This window comes from Mastigoproctus giganteus, chromosome 14 (genome assembly GCF_048544385.1).
Source record: "Mastigoproctus giganteus isolate SK-2022 chromosome 14, ASM4854438v1, whole genome shotgun sequence".
Lineage (NCBI taxonomy): Eukaryota > Metazoa > Arthropoda > Arachnida > Uropygi > Thelyphonidae > Mastigoproctus > Mastigoproctus giganteus.
In genome coordinates, this window is record NC_143588.1 from 68159558 (window position 1) to 68169004 (window position 9447).

Here is a 9447-nt window from a genome sequence, read left to right on the forward strand (position 1 = left end):
AGCAGTTCGAATTCGCTCATTTTATTCACGACACTTCTAACGTTACTGTATAAACAATTAAGATTTACTGTTCTTGTATATTTAACAACCCTAACACAACCCTTGAAGTTTTTTAGGCTCTCTTCCCTGATATTAGCTACCCGCTCACGTGAAACGTCTTTGGCCCCAGAACATCTAGATAATACGTCCAGTTGGAGTAATAGATAATTACTCTTAAGGTATGTGCAAGAGTTACATTGACCAATATTATCAGATAAACGCGTGTCAGTATTACCCACATCCCCCCTAACTAGCAGTTTCCCTGAGCCTTTAAGGTATCCTCAATAATACTGGCAAAAACTTTTGCACCACCTTTGTTTAAGTGTATCCCGTCTCTACAAAACAAATTCCTTCTACCTACAAGTGTGGGCCATGCTGATAGAAATTTACCCCCTAAAGCCTTGCAGATTCCTTCAAGTCTTGAGTTAATCCACAAGGCTCTTAACATATAATCCCTCCTATCGTGTCTGGGCAGAATTTCAGACACATAGACATTATGGCCTAGCTCGCGACATTTCTTCAGCATGGTCCTGTATTTTTCCAACAAATCGTCAGATCGTGTACGTTTAATATTATTTGTTCCCACATGAATAATAATATTTTCTTTACCCCCTTTAAAATCTGACAGTCTGTTCGTGACATCATCAATAGTTGCACCCGGCAGACATACCCTGGTTCTTCTCCACCTATCTTTATTACAAAAAATATTCCCCGTTTCCCTGACAATGGAGTCTCCTAATAAAACAATGTCCTTTTTAACCAGGGTAGTTTGCACTTGGTTTTTCTGTTTTGAGGCTCGAATCGGGTGTGCATCACTTGGTAGATTGCTGGAGTTTTGAGTCCCTGACGAGCTCCCAGAAGCATTATTTTCGAGGGCAAGCACTCGTTTTTTCAGGGATTCAAATGGAAGTTCGTTCCAGCAATTAACCACCCGCTGGCTAAAGCCAAACTTCCGCACATCTATTCAACCTCTGTCTACATTTTACATCATAGATCCGGTCATGGAGAGGTTTGGTGTTTTTTTTTTTTTTTTCAGTGTATGATGCGTAATATGTCACCTAGGGTGGATGGGATCTATCCAGGAGGTGGCAAATGAAGTAGTAGTAATAGTGGCATGTGATGCAAGAAAGTAAGTGTATGAGCTTATGCAGAATCAGCCAAAAAAAAAAAAAAAATCATCACATCATTCCCTGCAAATTCCTGTCCAGTTCCTTCTTAAATTTATTTAACCTATCAACTTCCACGACGATAGATGGAAGTTTGTTCCAGCAATTAATTACCCGCTGGCTAAAGGCAAATTTGCGCACAATCTATTTTACATCTGTCTTTTCTTAATTTGAATTTATGCCCGCTTAGGTTGGTAATCTGAACAAGTGGAAGGATCCAATCAGAATTCAGCGTGCTCAACCCATTCAAGGTCGTATACATCTCAATGAGATCACCGTGCAGGTGCCTAGTTTCCAGCCACTGCAATTTGCAGAACATAAGCTTCTCTTGGTAAGAGGATCTCTTCATTACCCTCACCAATCTTGTTGTCCTTCTCTGTACACGCTCAAGCAAATATACATCCTTCCTAAAATGAGGCCTCCAGACCTGTACGCAATACTCAAGGCGTGGCCTGACAATTGCCTTATACAGAGGGACAATCATCTCCTTCTCCCTGCTAGCAAAATTCCTATATCATTGACAAAACACCATGACCTGCCTTGGCAGCCTGTCTGCATTGTTCTGAAAACTTCATATCTGACTGTGCAATTACTCCCAGGTCTTTTTCATTTTCTACCACCGTAAGTGTGGTACCACACAGTTGGTATGTTTCGCGGGGGTTACTTCTACCCATATGCATTATTTTGCATTTGTGAAGGTTAAACTTCAGTTTCCACGTCTTAGCCCATCTTCCCAAATTATCTAGATCCTGTTGCAGTAGCACACTGCCATTACTGTCATTAACAACCCTGCCAACCTTTGTATCATCTGCAAACTTCGACACTAAGCCTGATATACCTTCATCAATATCATTGATAAATATACAAAACAACAGTGGACCTAACACCGAACTCTGTGGGACTCCACTAATAACCTTAGTCCACGAAGAGTACCACCCATTAATTACCACCCTCTGTCTTCTCCCACTCAACCATCCTTTTATCCATTGTAGCAACTTATCCTTAATACCATTATTCTCCAATTTGTACAAGAGTCTTCCATGCGAAACAGTGTCAAAAGCTTTCCTGAAATCCAAATATATGATATCAAAATTATTTTTTGCATCCAGCTCCTTTGCAACCACATCATAATATCCTATCAAATTTGTCAGACAAGACTTTCCATAAACAAACCCATGCTGTGTCTGAATTATTGCTGCAGTCTTGTCTAGATGATCCTGCAATGCATCTTTAACCAGTGACTCCATTATTTTATACGGAACAGAAGTTAAACTAACTGGTCTGTAATTACTCATGTCACCCTTCGAGCCCCCTTTTTGAATTGGGGATACATTTGCACATCTGCAGTCCGTGGGGACCTCCCTGAGTCCAAGAATGCTCTCATAATTATGGCTAAGGGTTTACTTAGTTGCTTTGCCGCCTCCTTTAATATAACTGGATAGATACCATGCACCCTAGGTGCCTTTCTAATGTTTAACTTCAACAATTTCTCCTCCACTTTGTTCTCAGTTATTACAAAATCAATAAGCACCCTGCTACAATTTGTTAACCTTCTGCCATTTTCAAACCTTAATAATTCCTCATGTGTGAATGTAGATGCAAAATACTCATTCAGTTTTCTTGCTATCTGAGCAGGATCAGCAACAGTCGAACCATCGATATCAAGTGGACCAATCAGATTCATCCCCTTCCTTTTAGAGTTTATATTAATAAAGAAATCCTTGCTGTTCTTCTTAGCATTCTTTGCCATTGCCTGCTTAACCTCCTTTGTGAGTTGATTACAGCCTAGCTTATATCTGCTATAGGCTGCTGTGTTGCCTGATAATTTATAAGCAACCCATGCATTTTTCTTCACTGCTACGAGTCTCATTAGTTCATTTGACAACCATTTAGGCCTAAATCTTGAACAAGGTTTCTTAATAAGTATGAAACTTTTAGTAGCTTCCACGATTAATTACTTGAATGCTTCCCACTTAGATTTTGCTGTTGGTAACATCATCAGTTGATCCCACTGTACAGAATTTAAAAAACTGTCTGAGAGAACTGTATTCACCTTCACTGAAGCAAAAACCCTTTCCTTTACCCCTGATGGTAATTATAACTTTAAGTAAATCCCACATCAGTACACTGCAATCACTTCCACCTAGTGGTTCCTTTATCAGCAAATTCTTAATACACGAATGAACACTGTTGATAATCAGATCAAGAGTGTTACCCTCTCTGGTTGATTCTCAAACATGCTGCTGCCGAAAACAATCATCCAATAAATCCACAAAATCTTACTAGTGTGTGAATGACCAACCCACAAGTTCCTGTCAATAACTGGGTAGTTAAAATCTGCGATTATAAGACATTCTGATTTACTAGCCCACTCTATTTCTCTGTACAATTGTTCATTGTACTCATTCGAGTCATTAGGCCTATAACACACTCCTGCTCTTAATTTCGCTTTCTCAGTGCTTATGTCACACCAAACTGACTCAACAGTGCACTGTTCACCTATATCAACTGGATGCACTTCTTTTGATTTTATGTTTTTCTTAATTAACAGCATAACACCTCCTCCCTTCCTATCCTGTCTATCCTTTCTGTACACCTTGTACTCCCCACATTGCAGTTCTGCATTCCTTATTTCTGTGTGACACCACGTTTCTGCTATACGAACAATATCCGCCTTTGTTGTCTTGACCAACATTTCAAATTCTTCAAATTTATTTACTATACTTCTAGCATTGGTATACATGTACCTATACTTATTATTAGTTACCCTAACACATCCCAAATACCCACCTGTTTTACGATGACTGCCATCAGTCCCTGAAAACCCCACCACTCCTCGCACCAAGTCGCTTCTTATTCTAATAGAAGTTGTGCAAGAGTTACCTTCACCTCTGCCTGTGGCTACTTTTAACCTTTTAGTCTGTGATTCCCCCCAAGCTAACAGATTTCCGACCCACCTAACACTGCCTCGATAACTGAAGTTTGTTTTCGCAATTAACCATCCGTTGGTTAAAGGCAAATTTCCGCACATCTATTCTACATCTGTCTTTCCTCACTTTGAATTTTTGCCCCCTTAGGTTGGTAATCTGAACAAGTGGACGAATCCCATCAGAATTCAGCGTGCTCAACCCATTGAAGGCCTTATAGACCTCACTCAGATCACCTCTCGGGTGACTAGTCTGTAGCCGCTGCAATTTGCAGAACGTAAGCCTCTCTTGGTAAGAGGATCCCTTCATTCCCCTTACCAATCTTGATACTAAGCCTGATATACCTTCATCAATATCATTGATAAATATACAAAACAACAGTGGACCCAACACCGAACCATGTGGGACTCCACTAATAACATTAGTACACGAAGAGAGGCACATTTGATTACCACCCTCTGTCTTCTCCCACTCAACCATCCTTTTATCCATTGTAGCAACTTACTCTTAATACCATTCTGCTCCAACTTGTACAGTCGACTTCATGCGCAACAGTTTCAAAAGGTTTCCTGAAATCCAAGTATATGATATGAAAATTATTTTTTGCATCCAGTTCCTTTGTAACCACATCATAATAAACAATCAAATTTGTCAGACAAGACTTTCCCTTAACAAACCCATGCTGTGTCTGAATTATTGCTGCGGTCTTGTCTAGATGATCCTGCAATTCATCTTTAATCAGTGACTCCATTATTATCCCGGTCGCCAGGATAATACATCAGTAGCTAGCGAAGAAATACCAGTTGAAAATAAACTATACCGTATTGCCGTACTAGATGTATCTACCTACACGTTGTCCTGGGACAATGCATAAAAGCAGACAAAATAATTCCACATAACAGTCCAGAAATACCCTTTACTGACAAGAAAGAAAGACTACCTACCTGATAGGAAGTACACAGACCGAAAGAGTTATTATTTATTAATAATAACAATAATAATAATATTATTATTATTATTAGCTATATGGTGCAAGGAAGCCTGAGGCTTATGCTGCATGAGCCAAAAAAAAAAAAATCCAGAGTTAATCTGAGCTGAGAGAGAGAGAGAGAGAAAGAGAGAGAGAAAGAGAGAGAGAGAGAGAGAGAGAGAGAGAGAGAGAGAGAGAGAGAGAGAGAGAGGAATCACCAACAAAGAGAAGAATGATGATATCCAGCGCTCAGGACCCTGGGTGTGCCAAGCCCATACTCATCAGGTGTGAGCCCCTGGAGTTCGGAGAGATATGGTATGTGGAGCAATTAACGAGACCATTCCGATCGCCTGTCAACCACTGACATGGTGCCGAAGCGTTTACCTAAGAACATAGCAGCAATAGGCCTCCCAAAAAACACCTACAAGCAACTACAGAAAGTGGTGATCCTAAGCACTTGTAAGGCAGTCACAGAGTTCAGTGACCAGCAATAATAACTTGACATAACAGCCACTCCACGCACCTGGTATCGGTACCAGTCGCGGAACGGAAAGAAAAACAATACAAAACCATATTACGAGAAGAAAAAATCAACATTATTATTACACTTATTAATTACATACATACTGTATATAATTAATAAGCGTAAGAGTAGCCAAGCCCAATGTGTTTTACGTTATAGATTAATTAATTAAAAATGAATAACAGGTTACCTCGTCTTACAAGAAATAACTGAGGTAAATGTATTATTTATTTTTAATTAATAAATAAATATATAATAAATAATAGCATAACTATTCTATAATCAATGGTTAATTTGTTAGCAACAGCAATTTTTGACTATGTGAAGGGAAATTACGATTGCCTAATTTTTTTTTTTTTAAATCCCATAGCATAGGCAATATTGCGCCATCTATATAGTTATAATTGAATCGCAAAATAGAAATTGTATAAGGTCGTTTAGCAGGTTAAATAAGTTGCGAAAATGTCTGCAGTTGGAAGATTAGGTGTACTGGTTAGAAACTTTTCTACATCTAGCGTGCGTAGATCCGGTCATGGAGGCGTTCCTGGAGAGGTTTGGTTTATTTTTTTTTGGTTTATTTTTTATTGTTATTTTTTTCAGTGTATTTTGCGTAATATGGCACCTAGGGTGGATGGGATCTATCCAGGAGGCGACAAATGAAGTAGTAGTAGTGGCATGTGATGCAAGAAGGCTTATGCAGCATCAGCCAAAAAAAAAAAAAAAAAATCACACCATTCCCTCCAAATTCCTGCCCAGTTCCTCCTTAAATTTATTTAACCTATCGACTTCCACGACGACAGATGGAAGTTTGTTCCAGCAATTAACCACCCGCCGGCCAAAGGCAAATTTCTGCACATCTGACCCCCCCTTTTATGCCCCCTTAGGTTCGTAATCTGAACAAGTGGAAGGATCCCATCATAATTCAGCATGCTCAACCCATTCAAGGCCTTATACATCTTAATCAGATCACCGTGCAGGTGCTTAGTCTTCAGCCACTGCAATTTGCAGAACTTAAGCCTCCCTTGGTAAGAGGATCCTTTCATTCCCCTCACCAGTCTTCTTTGCCCTTCTCTGTACACACTCAACCAAATCTATATCCTTCCTAAAATGAGGCCTCCGGGCCTGTACGCAGCATTCAAGGCGCAGCGTGACAATTGCCTTATACAGAGGGACAATCACCTCCTTCAGCCTGCTGCAAAATTCCTATATATCATTGACAAAACCCCATGACTTGCCCTGGCAGCCTGTCTGCATTGCTCAGATAACTTCATATCTGACTGCACAATTACTCCCAGGTCTTTTTCATTTTCTACCACCTTAAGTGTAGTACCACACAGTTGGTACGTTTCTCTGAGGTTACTTCTACCCATACGCAGTACTTTGTAAGTAAGCAAACCCTTGGCTATTATTATTTATGATATCATCCTTGGACTTAGGGGATTTCCCCACAGATTGGAGATGTACAGATGCCAATTTGTGAATATCCCCAATTCACAAAAGGGGATCTAAGGGTGATATGGGTAATTACAGACCAATTTAACTCCTGTTCCGGGAAAATACTGGAGTCATTGGTTAAAGATGCATTGCAGGATCATCTAGATAAGACTGCAGTAATAAATAGTTTGTTAAGCGAAAGTCTTGTCTGAAAATTTGATTAGGTACTATGATCTGGTTACAAAGGAACTAGATGCAGAAAATAATTTTGATATCATATGCTTGAATTTCAGGAAAGCTTTTGACACTGTTGTGCATGAAAGATTACTGTAGAAATTGGAGCAATATGGTATTAAAGGTAAGTTGTTACAATGGATAACAGTGGTTGAGTGGTAATCAATGGATCCTGCTCTTCATGGCCTAATGTTATTAGTGGAGTCCCCATGGTTCAGTGTTGGGCCCACTGTTGTTTTGTATATGTATCAGTGATATTGATGATGATATATCAGGCTTAATGTCAGAGTTTGCAGATGATACAAAGGTTGGCAGAGTTGTTAATGACAGTAACGGCAGTGCGTTACTGCAATGGGATCTAGAAAATTTGGGGAGATGGGCTGAGAAGTGGCAACTGAGGTTTAACATTGACAAATGAAAAGTACTGTATATGGGTAGAAGTAACCCCAGAGGAATGTACCAACTGTGTGGTACTACACTTAGGGTGATAGAAAATGAAAAAGACCTGGGAGTAATTGTGCAGTGAGATATGAAATTTTCTGAGCAATGCAGACAGGCTGCCAGAGCAGGTCATTGGGTTTTGTCAATGATATACAGGAATTTTGCTAGTAGGGAAAAGGAGGTGATTGTCCCTCTGTATAAGGCAATGGTCAGGCCACACCTTGAGTACTGCGTACAGTTCTGGAGGCCTCATTTTACGAAGGATGTAGATTTACTTGAGCGTGTACAGGGAAGGGCAACAAGATTGGTGAGGGGAATGAAGGGATCCTCTTACCAAGAGAGGCTTAAGTTCTGCAAATTGCAGCTTCTGGAGACTAGGCACCTATGAGGTGATCTGATTGAGGTGTATAAGGCCTTGAATGGGTTGAATATGCTAAATTTTGATGGGATTCTTCTGCTTGCTCAGATTACAAACCTGAGGGGGCATAAATTCCAATTGAAGAAAGACAGTTGTAGAATAGATGCAGCTTAAATAAATTCAAGGAGGAAGTGGACAAGCTTTTAGAGGGAATGGATATGTGAAATTTTTTTTTTTTTTTGGGTGCTGCTTCATAAGCTTATGCTTGTTTTCTTGCATCACATGCCTAACTACTATATGTTTTTTGTTTCACTTTATCGAATATTATGTAGTAATGTGTATGCAACCAAAAGTGCCCACTTTTTTTAAAAAATTATTTTATGTGATAATATTGGCTGATGTTCAGTTAGAAAGAGAATCTGGCACATTTACCTGACCCATTATGGAGAAATTATGAAGATAATGATGAAAAAGGTTGTTTATGCATGGGTAATGCACTTTCATCATTTGTACTGCCCAGGTAGTATTCATGCATCATTTATTTATATCTCATATTGTGAATACCTTCAACTAGTTTCCGTGGTATTGCACTGCTTTGAATAAGTAACACTTCACCAGTGGAGAAGACAAATGTTACTTAACATTAGTCAGTAACATTAGTAACATAACAGTAAAATTCTTCCCATAACAGTAAGATTCTTCAAATTGAGGAAAGACAATTATAGAATAGATGTGCAGAAATTTGCCTTTAGCCAGCGGGTGGTTGATAGTTGGAATAAACTTCTGCCTTGAACTTAAATAAGTTCAAGGCAGAACTAAACAAACATTTGGAGTGAATGGATGGGTGAAATGGGAAGAAGGTGTTTTTTTTTTTTTTTTGTTGATGCTATATATGCTTGCTTTCTTGCATCATATGCCCCCTGCTAATGCTAATTAAATGATGCATACTACCTGCATAGTAGAAATCATTGAAGTGCATTACCTCTGCATAAACAACCTTTTTCATGCTCTTAGACATTGTCAAGAAATATTTTTAGGATAATGGTTATTGAAAATCTGGAAGGCAAGTTTCTCCCCCCCCCCACGAGTTACTGTTTGGTACAACTGTATCAAAGGCTGATATACCACTATTTTTTTTTTTTTTTTTTCCATTGCTGTGATTTAAAAAAAAAAAAATTGTTTCTTGCTGTTACACAGGGCAACTCAAATTGTGTATGAATACCTCTACAAGTTTATTAATTAAAAATATGACTAACACTGCCTCGATAACTGAAGTTTGTTTTCGCAATTAACCATCCGTTGGTTAAAGGCAAATTTCCGCACATCTATTCTACATCTGTCTTTCCTCACTTTGA